General features: G+C 49.9%; 1 long non-coding RNA gene across 1 annotated transcript in view; it reads left to right on the plus strand.

Annotated features, from left to right (window-relative positions):
* Positions 1–4281: 4281 nt before the first annotated feature.
* Positions 4282–13334, plus strand: part of LOC111775437 (uncharacterized) — a 42207-nt gene continuing 33154 nt past the window's right edge. The window contains exons 1-2 of the long non-coding RNA XR_002811120.2: positions 4282–5100; positions 8263–8379. This is a non-coding gene — a long non-coding RNA (uncharacterized lncRNA). The remainder of the gene's footprint in view (positions 5101–8262; positions 8380–13334) is intronic.

Genomic DNA, 13334 nt, shown 5'->3' on the forward strand with positions numbered 1-13334 from the left:
TGTAGGACTTTGTAATGGCAGCTGCAGAAAACTAATAGAATACACTTTAAAAGTAAAAACAAACAAATGAATTTTATTTTACTTAATCCAAAATATTGTCATTTCAATATGCAACCAATATAAAATTATTAATGAGATATTTTGCACTCCTCTTTTCATTCTAAGTCTTTGAAATCCAGTGTGTGTTTTACACTTCAGCACATGTCAACTTGGACTTGCCCCATTTTAAGCGCTCAGCAGCCACGTGTGGGCAGTGGCTCCCACCTTGCACAGTGATGAACTTAAGTGTTAACTGTCAGAACTCTCAGCTGCAGGTTCTCACCTGGCCACGCATCTTTCCATACTGCAAAGCTGTTCTTCTTGCTCCGGTTGGGATATAAATTAACTTTTTCAGACCCCTGCTGTTTACCACTAGCGCCAGGACCCTACCTTTTTCAGTTTTCTCACTTGTCTTTATAAATCCATGAAGACAAAATGCAAGATGATATGAGAAGAACTGCAGAAGTGCACCATGACCCAGAGGGTCACTGGGACAGAATTGTTGACTAGAGTCACAGGGCACAGCCTGCCAGGGGTGCTGGCATCTTCCAAGAGCACCTGCTTTGTGCCAGGTATTGTGCTGGGTGCTTGACCCAAAGAGGTGCATGCGGTCCTTACAACAGCCTTAAGAGGCAGGTACCCTTATTGTACTTATTTCACAGAGGAGCAAAGGAAGGCTCACAGATACTGTTATTTGCCCATGTCACCCAGCAACCAGTGAGTACCTGGTACCATAAGGAGGTAGACTGACGTGTGTGCTTTTAGGGGCTCATTTGTCACCTCATCCTACAAGGAAAACCCCAGAGCTCAATGTTTCACATGCCTAAAATTCAAATCTTTTTTAATTGTGTCAGTGCGTATTTATTTGCATCCATTTAAATAACCTAAAATGAAAAACTTAATTTAAAATAAAACATATCAAATTGGAATAATTTTCTGAATCATAGGAACTGCATCCAGTTTTGAACATACAATTCCTATTACTCAGCAAATAGTGTTGATTTGCTAGAGATAGAAAATGAGTTGGTTGCACTTTAAAATTCCTAAAATGTTAAAAAATGGTGGGAAAAAATATATCCCTGGAGGAGTGTGATTTTCAGCTGCCTGAGGGTCCTGCCACCCCCCCCAAGGCTGGAAATCTCATCCATTTCCTGAGGTCTGTCCAGTCTGCTGATCTCCCCATTGCAGGCTCCTAGGCCAGTCCCTGGAGGGGTGTATTACCCCCACATGTCTGTTAAAAGTCTGGAAATAATCTAGGAGGGCTGGACTCCCACCTGAGGGCCCGAGGGATTTGAGTGGTGCTTTGGGGACTGAAAATTCAGATATGTGGCAGGCCTTCTTAGTCATTTCCCAGTTTGCCTTTCTGGGAGAGGCTGTTTGGAAAGCTAAATCCTATAGTTTCTTGGACTCCGAGATGACCTGGGGCACCAGAAGTCCTGAGGTTTCCAGGTGTGGACAGGGTGGCAAATCGAGGCTTTGTGGTAGGAACCAGGGATAGATATAGGGTAGAGCCCGGTAGGTGATCTCTGCTTCCCTGAGTGCCCCAGCCACGGCTCCTATTCTCCCCCAGGACTTCTGGTGTGCCAGGCTGTCCCTCCTGGTCAGTCTGGATGGGTACATGAGGGGAGTGCTTCACTTACCTGCCATGAGCATTGAGCTCCTGTGAGACCTGTGCCTTCCCAGCTCCCGGAAAGAGTTGAGCCATGAGGAGGTGCCCAGGTTCAGGTCTCGGAAGAGCAGAGCTGTGTCCGCCGCACCAGCCCCATCATGCCCTGTGCCTTCTGGTTCGAGTCAGAGTGGTCCTCTGTCTTCCCACCTGTGGAGTGTATGTGGGGGGCTGAGTTGGTCTCTTTTCTTTCTGGGGCCCTTCTCAACACCCAGAACATCAAGCATCTGTGCCCCCAGGGACCAAAGAATATCTGCTCAGTTCAGTAGGAACAAGGAGTCTCAGATTCCTCTCCTCAGCCCCTCCTCCCTCAGACCCAGGAGACTGGGCTGTAGCCCCTGTCCCTGCCGGACCCAGGCATCCAAGCACCGCCAGGCCCCCAGCTCTGTGGGTGTGGACCTTACCACCATAGGCACTGACACATTTGAAGAGCACGCTGAGGGGCAGCAGGGGGTCCATGAGGCTCAGAAGTTGGGAGGGAGATGTGGTAGACCACAGCACTGTAGCAGAGTAGGTTGCCATGACGCCATATGGCACCCACAGCCCATAGGCACATGGTGAAGCAGAGGTTCCCTCCTGTACTGTCCCCGGTGAGGCATATTCCCTAACCTAGTGGGCCTGGTTTGGAGGGGCCCACACCTGGCAGGGAGGAACTGGAACTCTGGGCCAGGAGCCCTGGGCTCTCAGAGGTGGGGTCTGGGGCCCCAACCCCAAGGTCTAGCCAACTGCAATTTTAGAGACTGGGTAAACCGAGGGAAGGATTTGGACCCATCTGGAGGACAGTGGTCGGAGGATCAGGCTGACTTAGGACATGGAGAGGCCTGGAGATCGGGAAGCTCTGGGGAAGCTTGGGAGGCTGGAAGTCAGAAGCAAGGAGGATGGGTGGTGGGAAAGGAGAGACTAAGGGCCATTTCAGAAGGCCAGGCATCTGAGGCCAGGAGATGGAAGGCCAGGATTCAGGCTGACAGCACTGAAGGGCCACAGGCCCTGTGCCCTGGGGTGTGGCCCCACCCTGCTCTGTGCCTCCCAAGATGTCGGGAGTCAGAGGTCAGAGGAGCTAGAAGAATGGGCTGGAGTTGGACCAGTGCGGACAGCAGGGCTTGGAGAAACAGGAGGAGGACAGACAAGGTCAGAGGAGATGGAGAGGTGGAGGGGATGGAGCATCAGGGCTGGAGTGGGGGAGCAGGAGGCAGAGGAGGAAGTGGTTGAGATGGAAGGTTGGGTGAGCAGTGGGGCAGTGGGGGAAAGCGCTGAGGTGGGGGGTGGGGGGCAAATAGATGGCAGAGGGCTGGGTGGTAGGAAATGGAAGGGGAGGCTGGGGTGCAAGGCTGAGGCTTTAGCCACTAGATAGCTCATTCCCCCTGCCTGATGGGGTAGGGGCTTAAGCAGGCTGGGGCAGCAAGCCAGAGCGGGTTTCAGTGAGGGGCTGGCGTTCACCAAGAAAGGTGCAGTGCTGGAAGGCCCAGCAGTATGCATAGAAGCACTCCTCCAGCAGACGGCGGAAGGGGGCCTCGGGGGCCAGAGAGTAGTCGATGGAGAGGATACCAGCTCTTGAGGTAGGGTTCATGGGAATTGGAGGTCTAGGCCATGAAGCCACAGCCATGGATGTGCACCTCCAAGGACCGCGAGCGGGACGCCTGCTAGGGGCATAGCCGAAGCTCTAGGCTCCGCGGACCCTCAGACTTCCTCAGTCTGACCCAGGCTGCTGAGCTCCTCGCTGTCCTGGGGGTGGGGGACGAGGAGGCAGGTGAGGTTGGGGCGGCCTGCCTGGACATCACCCCACACAGCGGATGTGCTCAGAGAGACAGGATGACGGGCGGGTGTGAGCAGAGAGAGGCGGGAGGGCGTCTAGTGGGGAGTCCTGGGGAGGGGGGCTGCCTGTTCTCCTCAGTTCCCTACCTGCTCCCGGCTGAGGCGGGTCCGGTTTCCCTGACGAACTGCCTCACCTATCCGTGGTCCCTGCGCGGGGCCAACTCCAGTCTCCAGGCCCCGCCCCGAGGGCCAATCCTTGCTACACTCCACCGCCGGGCCCCCATATCACCCAATCCTGGGCTCGCTCCTCTCTGGGTCCCGCCCCCTGAGCAATCTGGGCCTCACTCTACCGCCGGGCCCCGCCCCCAACCGTTAGGTCCTACGGCCTGGCCACGCCGCCTCACATGCATTAAAGGGCCGCAGACCAAAAAAAATACAGCCCGGGAGGCGGCGAAAACTGTCCTTCAGGCAAACTAGCGGGAAGTCTCGACGGGGTTACCCCAGAAGGGTAGCCTAGACGTTCCCACGTGCTGACGCTCAGCATCGCATTCCCACTCACCTTCCCGGGAAGAGATTCTTTACAAAGCCACCCGAACTGCCAGAAGGATCCAGAGAGCAAAGATATTCCAAAGGAAAAGGGCGAGGCGGGGCGCCAACACTGGAGGCGTGGCGCTCTGCCTGCGAGCCTTTGGAGGAGGAAGCCCCGCCTTCTCCCGCACGTTGTCTCTTAGTTTTCCTATAAGAGTTTCCCTGGGTTCTTTGCGCTCTCGCTCTCCCCTCTCCAGGACATGAAAGGGTGGGGAAAGAATGATCGGCGCCTGCGCAATAGCCCGGAGCTTCAACCTGGTCAGCTGGGGAGGCCTGGAGGAGGGAAAGGCACGTGCCTGGGAAAGGCGGACAGAGATGATGTTCGTGGTCCGCGCATGCGCACACAGTCAACTGCGTCTTGGGCGCCGGCAGAGGTGGTTTGGTCTGTGGCGGCGCTGTGGAGAGGGCGTCCCTAGACGCTGGGTTCTGGAGGCCTAGAGAAATAGCTCTTCATCGTCACCGCCGGAAAAAGCCAAACTGGGACCCTCTTTCCCTCCTGACCCTCCTCCCCGCCCTCGCAAAGCCGGCGAGCAGCCCTGAGAGACTCCCGTTCCGACTTCTCCTCCGCCCTCAGAGACGCAGCCCTTCCGGGAGGACAGGCCTCGGCGAGAGCAGCATGTCGGCCTGCGGACTCGCCCGACTGGGCTGCCCTGTTTGCCCTCAGGCCGCTTCAACGAGGGACCCCTCTGTCCGCGGATGGAACTTGCGCGCCTGCCTTCTGCATGGCGGGCTTCTGAGCCCAGGGAAGGAAGGTCGGGGCCTGAGCGGGAGCTGAGCCTGCACCGCCGGGCCCCTGCCCGCTTCGGAGGAGGGGAGGGAGAGCTGGCGGCCGCCGAGTCCTGGCCCGTCCCCCGCCTCCGCTGCCCCCTCCATCCAGCCCCGACCTTGCCCGGACTTTGGCGGACCCCACAGCCCCTCTCGCAGGCTCCCTTCCTGAGAACGCCCCCAAGGCCATGAGGCCTGGCTGGCCTGCGACTCCCCTGGGGGGCAGCCTGGCCGGGGAGCGGTGTCTTCCTGGGAGCTCAGGATCCTAAGTCAGGACGGAACCCCCGAGGGTAAGGGTCTGCGTCAGCCTGTGTTGCCAGTGCCTGTGGCGGTGTCTGCACAGGGCTGTGCTGGGTGGTTTGGGGACGGGTGGGTGAATACTGGCAGGAGGGCAGCTTCCCTGGTTTCCTGGCCCCCAGCCCGGAGCCCTTGCCCACTTCTGTGTGATTGCCCCCCAATCCTCCGTGGGGGGCAGCCTGGTGCAGGGGAAGAAGTCCCACCCTGGCTTGGGTCCTGGCTGGGCCGCTCCCTCACTGCCCGGCCTCAGGCACAGCCTTCTCTTCTCTAGGTGTCAGCTTCCTCCTCCATCGATGGGGCTGGGGCTCTTTGTCTGGCAGGACTGGGGAGGGATCACCTGAGCTAACATACTGGAGGTCCCTAACTTAATGAATGACTGTCCTGGGAGGCTCCCTGTCCCCCAGGCTCAGACTCACCCGTGTCTCCATAGTGTCTGTGATTCTGGCTGAGGCTGTTCTTCCTGTGTGCTGATGTCCCACCATATCCTGACATCACTCCATAACCAGGCTTCCCCTTGAAAGCCAGCTTCATTCCCTGGGCCACTGTCCTACCCCTCATAGCTGGCAAGTCAATGCCTAACGGAGACCCCAAGTCTAATTTTGAGACTGGATCTGTGACCTACTCAAAACATGTCTTCCGCTCTGAAGCCGGCTGCTGTGAGATTAGTTGGTGCAGTTCTGATAGAAATCTCCACTCCATCAAAGATGCCTGCTGGGGTCTGGCTCCCTGGGCTGGAGCTGTTGGCTGGCTTGTGGGTCTGACTGTCCTAGTCTCTCTTGGGCCGTAAATCCAATCTTGACCGGTGGTCCATTTTGGGGTCTAGGTCTAGGCTGGGCTGAAGGTGTTGATCCAGCTTCTTGCTGAGCTAGAGGTGGCTCTCCTGGGCCAGGTCCTGGCTGGGCTGCACATCCCTCTCTCAAGTGTGGTTCCTATTAACTTCTAGATTCTATGCCTGGCCCACGCCTCTGCTGCAAGGCAGCTTCCTGTTGAGTACAGGGCACACTTTGGGTGGGAGGTGATTGCTGTGGTGCAGGCTCCTGTGGAGCAAGAAATTCCTGCAGCAAAGCAGATTTTTGTTGGGTTCTAGGCTCCTGCTGGATTATAATGTGATGAGGATTATTTTGGGCTGGTTACTTTTATAAACTGCAGATGGGAAGGAGGCTCTGAGGAGTAGAATTTACTTACCCTTTGTTAGGAGACATTTACATTGTAAAGGAGATCTCCATCTGTGAAGGTGGCTCCCTCTCTGTACCAGGAAGAAGGAGAGGTGACCTTATCTCTAGAAACTCTTAATCAATGCCAAAGGCAAGGACCTAAATCTGCATCTGGTTTACTGTACTTGTGTGGTCATCTCCCATGATAGGCTCCTCCTCCACCCTCAACATCCTCCTTTGTCTTTAGCTAAAAATAATATTTAAGGTGCTGGCTTCAGCCATTTACTTAATCTGGTTTGATTCTTATCTAAAAATTATGGGACCACCCAGTAACCAGACCCCACCTGCACTGATACCATTTTAACAACGTTTTTTTACATATTCTTTCCTTTGTCTTGTAAAGAGATAACTCACATACCTATGCCTTAAATTTGGCCCTACCCTCAACCCACGTTTGCAGCAGCTCTTTACTGCCCATGGGTCCTGTGTCCATGCTATTCCACACTATTGGCTAAATAGAAGAGCACTACTGCCAGACCTTGACAGTCCAAGAAATCTTTCTTTTGACTCCTCTGCTCGCTGACCCCGCATCATAATGCACAAATATTCATGAGTCTTTACTTCTGCAAATAAATAATTAAGTAAGTAAATAAGTAAATAGGAGAGAAGGAGCAGCTCTTTCTTAGAGTAGAATCCCAACTAATAAATATAGAAGGAATGATACAAATAGAAAATCACCATTTGGCGAACACTATAGTAATACTTGTAGGCAAGAATCATCAATGGATCTTAAAAATTAATGGGCAAAAGTATGATGAGAGGAAACAGGCTATTTGCATAGTCTCAGAGTCTCTCTCCAGAAGATCCTTACTAATTACAATGGGAAAAGTAGTAACTTTACAGTAGAGAAACCTGGCTGACACTCCCTTAACCAAGTGTTAAAAGTTAACATCACCAGTAATGAGAGTAATCACTATCAAGGGTCATCTGATGGGATGCACCGAGAAGGCACACATCACTTCTGCAGTATTTTTGCCAAAAATGCATAATCTGAGCTTAATCCTGAGGAAACATCAGACAAACCCAAATTGAGGGACATTCCACAAAATAACTGACCAGCACTGTGCAAAAGTGTCAAGGTGATGAAAGACAAGAAGGCTGAGAAACTACCCTAGATTGGAGGAGACCAAGGAGACGTGATAACTTTATTGAGTGTCCGATCCCAGGATGGAATCTGGACCATGAAAAGGACATTAATGGGATGATTGACAAAATTTGAATATTTGTACATTAGTTAATAGCCTTGCATCAAGCTAATTTCCTGGTTTTGATAACTGTATTATGGCTATGTAGGATATTTGAAAAATATTCTACAGTTATTTGAAAAAAACTGAATGAAGGATATATTGGATTCTGATTAATTTTACATTTTTTAAGTTTGAAAAATAAAAATAAAAAATATGTTAAATTTCTTTGAGGACAGAATGAGGTGATATGCATGAAGTGCTTAGAATAATGCCTGCAAGGTAGGATAACTTAACACATGTCAGGTATTATCAAAAGTAATTTTATAATTAATAAGTAATATTACAAGTCAGGAGCAATCTATTACTATAAGTAATTTATTTCCTAACATTCTCTTATATTCTCATCTATTTTCCCCCTCTCTTCTGTGAAAGGCATATTGGGCATGTATGTAGTTATTTTAAGAGATAAAGTTAGATCAGATTTTATTTTGGGGGGTAGGTGAGGAGTGTCATTTCCTCTACCCAGACTTCATCAGGTGTTGCAGGAATTAGGCTGGCACCTCAGATCCAATGTGGTTTGTAATTGCACCACCTGGAGGCACATGGAGCTTTCCCCAGTCCGTTGCTCTTGTGCTCTAGGAGCTACTTAGAAATTCTGCTCAGTCCATTTATTGAGGCCTTACTAGGTGCACATTATAGATCATTTAATCTTCACACAATTCTGTATGCTAAGTAGTATTTTATTCATTTTCAGATGATAAAACTGAGGCTCTGAAAAGTTAAGCAACTTGCCCAGGGTTACAAAGTAAGAGGCAGAGCCAGGATTTGGATCTCAGTTCCCCTGACTTCAAGGCTGAGTCTAAACATCTAGGTAAGTCTAAGTGGGTAGCCAGGTTTGAGAACTATTGATATAGAGCAGTGGTTCTCAATGGGGAGTGGTTTCCTCCTGTAGGGGACGTTTGGCAATGTCTGGAGGTATTTTTCACCCTCTTAACTGGGGTCAGGAGGGTGTATGTGCAAAGGCTGCTATTGGCATCCAGTGGGTGGGAAACACGCAGATGCTGCTAAACATATTACCATGCACAGAACAGCACCCTACAACAAAAAATTCCCCAGCCCCAAATGTCAATAGAGGTGCTATCAAACCTGATTGTAGAGTTTTCCAAGGGCTCTACATTTTCAAAATTTTGAACTTAGAAACCTGAGGATTTATTCTTTCACTTAGCACACGTTTTCTGAGTCCTGTACTGGATAGTATCGGGGATATGGAAAAAATACACCAGATTGTGAGACCAAGGAGACTACAGTGTAGAAGGGCAGGGAGTGGAGTTAGGAGAGGCGCGGCACCACCTTCAGTCTAAGGCAGAATATGCTACGTGCAGACAGAGAGTCAAGTTAGGACTAAGCACGTTCACAGGAGGAAGAGCTCACATCTGGTCATGGGAGGAATCAAGGGAGGCTGTGAGGAGGAGGTGATTTTTGAGCTGGGTATATGAACAAAATAGAGCTGGTGGGAGAGCATAAGACTTGTTCAGGGAGCAGCCAACGGTCTGGTTTAAGTGGAACATAGAATATTGGTTAGTGAGTGGTGAGGGTGGACTGGAAAGGCAGATTGTGGTTAGAGCTTTGAATTCAGGCTGAGGACTCTAGCCTGGTGTCTGTCATGGTGATGGAAAAGCCTTCCCTTCCAGAAGGGTTTTCTAGGCCCTAGGGCTGTGGGACCCAGCAGCTTCCAGAGAGCTCTCTCTACAGGGAAGGAGTGGAGTATGGTGAACTTCTGTTTTAAGCCTCGAGTTGATGCTGAGTATGTAACAAAGCTGTTTCACCTCAAAGTATCTCTTGTGGAGATGGTTCTGTCAAGTAGAAACATACATGGGGATGAGCTCTCTTCTGCATGGTTGTTCTGCTAAGGGCTGGGCCACTTGAGCTGTAGTGAAACTGGAGCCCATTTGGTACCCCTAACCAAAGGTCTGCTTTCCAAAGGGTGAGCTGTTAAAACTGAGCTTGATATGACTAAATCTTCAAATATGGAAAACTAGGATTTTTATACTTCTTACTTTATCAATAAATAGCATTAAAAATTGTTGGTGGCGTGTCTGGTGCACTATAAGGAATAAAAGCAAGGACTTCCATATCTTTTATGAAGGTACCATTACCTTCAATAGCTTTACACCACCACCATCAAGGTTGGCCTGCGGGAAACTCATTACTCTTCTGGAAAATGTATTGGGGGAAAGTAAGGGAGCAAATCTTTGTTGAGCCAGTATTTTACTTTTTGCCAGCTACGGTTTCAGGCCTTTTCATTTACACTATCTCATTTTTTCTTGTCTCACAACATTCTTGGATGTAAGTACAGTCTTCCCCTTTTTGTAAATGAGGAAATTAGCACTGAGATAAGCTAACACCTCAAATCACTGTAGCTAAAAGTGAGCCCCTAAATGTGAGACGGCGAAGTGATACTGGCCTTGTTAGGTAACAGGTTGAACCCTGTGCTTTATGGGAATCTGGGAGGTGAAATTGGCCAAACAACAGAGGTGAAGCATTCTTAAGAACGTAAGAAGGTGACTGATAGCCTGGCAGCAATACTTGTTCCCTCCCCTCCTCCTTCCCACCTCTGTACCCTCCAATGTGTTATGATTTCTTCCCCAAATCTTTTTGCACCTCTGAGTTTCCTTATACCCTTTAGTGATGCCTTCTATGTTAATATCTGGCAGGAAAGTCAGTATAAGTGTTGGCAGAAGAGAGGGTGACATGGTCTGTTTCTCCTCTGTCCTTCCCACTCCCATCCTTGGCGCGGTATCAGCACTATTAGTGTTGTTGTTTGGGAAGTGGTCCTGCCCTCACTCTGTTGACAATTTCCTCCAATTCTGTGGCCACATGAGGTGGGAAGCAGAGGGGAACAAGGAAGAGAGGCTATTCTCTCTTGCCCAAAACACTGCTGCTATAGCAGTAGGAGACAAAAGCCTCCTTGTTCTTCTTCAGGAAAGTGGCTGTGGCTTAGTTGCTCCAGCCTAAAGGAGAGGGAACTGGATTAGTGCAGGATCTCCAGGGGCCTCAGCTCTAAGAGGACTCCAGACTCAGGAACCACAGGAAGAAAGGAGCCTTTAGGGTGTTTGCCCAGGCTGCTGGGGTCCTTGGCTCCAGACCTTGTTTGGAAACAGCCCAGGGCAAAAGAAGGAGGTAATACGACTTGGAGTGAACATTAAGGTTGCAAAACATCAGCACTCACTAAACCTGGCTCCTAGTCCAGAGACTTTAGGAAACAAGCTCAAAGAAAGAGGAGAGGTAGGCTTGAGTGCTGGGTAGTACTTGTGGGGACCGAGGGGATGGTTAACAAGGAGGTCCTCCCCAACAGCTGGCAGGCTGAAGTGAGAACAGGTGATGCGACTTTTTTTCACCTACGATTGGGGAAGAGGCAAGGCATGAGTCACGCTCTTTTTGATTTTTGTTTGATGCTTGTTACCCTCTCGATTTTCACGCTGTCCCTGCCTGTTGACATGTTGGAGAGGTGATTGTAGACTTTGCTACCACAACGTTTGTAAAGCATGCAGGGGGCCAGGCACTGTGCTGGACAGTGGAGATTGTCCTCAAGTTGAAGGCTTGGGCTTGGTCTGATACAAACCACTGATGGGGCTTCTCTCTGGAAAATTCTATCAGTGGTCTCTGTCCTTATGAGGCTCAGGAGTAACTAGGGAGATGACGTACTCTTCAGAAAATTTGCAGATATAAGTGGAACCAAATTTCAGAAGTGGCAGGAGTTCACTGTGCACTCAGAGTAGCTCAGGGGTCTCTGGGTTAGTTGAACTTGGGCTGGGACTCGAGGGTGGGCTAGGTTTGGGTTGTTGGAGGGCAGAGAGAAGGGCAGTGCAGAGAAGGAGCATGGAGCTCATTGTGGGGATCTCTGAGGGCAGGCCTGGTTTTTGCTCATTTTCGAGTTTCTGAACTTACATATGGCCTTGCACTTGGGAGTACTCTATAAATTTTTGTTGAATGGAATGACACTTTTGTAACACTGTAACTAGGCCTGATGTGTTAGAAAGCATGTGAAATTTCAGTCCTTTAGCAGAAAGAAGATTTTACTGAGAAATGATCACGCATACACATGGAACCTGATGGGGCTGCTTTACTTTTCCCATTGAGTTGCCGTCAGTCCCCTCCGAGGCTGCTCAGGCTCAGGGAGCTCCTCCTCAGACCTTCCTCCAGGTGCCCCAGTCTGTTTACTCCTCTGCTGTCCCCAGGTCCCAGCTTCCTGTCAGTTCACTCTGTCTGGTGTTCCCCTCCATGGACTTGGGGTGTGGTGTCAGTTCCTCTGTACCATAGGAGGGGCTTTGGGTCCCTCAGGTCCATTGATATAAAACACCCCCAAGACAAACAGACTTTTCTCTTCTTAGTATTGACAATTATTAGAGCCCACTTCTAGAGCATTATTTGTGCCAGCACAGTCTCTCTGACTTTCAAAGGCCCCTCTCTGGGAAGGAGGTAAGGAGAAAGTGGGGAGAAAATATTATTCTTCCACAGTAATTTGGTTTCCCCACTCTACGGTGTACTTAGCAGACATTCAGAAATATGTGTTGTCAAGTTTCTCTAATAATCATCGTTTACTCATTCATGCATTCAGTGAACGTTTGAGCACCTAAGGTGAGCCTGCATATTTGCCAGGTGGTGGCTCCTGAGAGGAGTAAGGGGTGATGCTGTCTCTGAGGAGCTCTCCCTGTACACATAGACCCATGGAGATCTAATCCACCTGCTCCATTTTACAGAAGTGGAAATTACAGCACAGGGAAGTTACACGATTTGTTCAACGTCACACAGTCAGTTAGCCTCAAAGCCACTGGACTAAAATTCAAGTTTCCTGACTTGCTAGAATTTCTGTTAGTGTGCAGCTGCCTGGCTGCTGCAGGTGCACAAGTGGCGAGTGCTAATAGGAGAGAGAGGACATGCAGAATGAAGTAGGACCCTCCAACACTTTGGATTGCCAGAAGGAAATGTCCAATCTAACAATGACTGCAAAAGGGACCATCTGGACAATTGCATTATTTCTCCCTCACTCTCTCTCTTTTTTTTTTCTTCTCTTTGAACTTGAAATGAGGGAAACTGAGCTGAGAAAACCCAGAGTGGAAGATTTTCACTGGGTTGATGAGATGGGCCAAAGTATTTAACTCTGTCAAGGTGTTTCTCACTAAACTGTGATGGGGTGGCTTTGAATTGGGTTCCCTGCCAGACCCTAGAGCACAGTGAGAACAAGGACCAGGTCTGATTCATCTTTGTGTCTCCGGTGCATAGAACATAGCAGGCTCTAATAACTATTTATTAAAAAGTTACTAAATAAAAAGTATACACCCACACAGGTATGGGAGGCCCGAGCAGCAGCACAAGTGGGAAGAGCAGTATCCTCAAATGAGCAGATGTTCTCCGTATAGGTGTGCGCCCAGGATGGAGAAGCAGGTGGTCCTGTGGCTCTGCTGCTCTGGTTAGAGCACTCCTAGAATTCAGTTTCCCCTGTGGCTGACACACTTCACTTGCCTACAGGAAAGTGACAGGAGGGTTCAGGGACTTCAGAATGTGTCATTTGGGAAATGGCTGAGGGAAGATGGCAGGGACGCATGGTGGTGGTTCACAAGTGTTTGAAAATCTGTTGGGTAAGAAGGTATTAAACTTATTTCAGTGCCTACGCAGAGTAGGACTAGGATTGGTGAGTACGCATCAGACCCATTTTGACTCAGGAGCAGAAAGAACTGACAATAAAGTTAGTTTCCCTGTAAAACTGCAAGTTTACTGGCAGAGTTCCAGCAGGGGCTGGATGTCTGAAAATAACTGTCACAGTGA

The sequence above is a fragment of the Equus caballus genome, chromosome 10, assembly GCF_041296265.1.
Source record: "Equus caballus isolate H_3958 breed thoroughbred chromosome 10, TB-T2T, whole genome shotgun sequence".
NCBI classification, from domain to species: domain Eukaryota; kingdom Metazoa; phylum Chordata; class Mammalia; order Perissodactyla; family Equidae; genus Equus; species Equus caballus.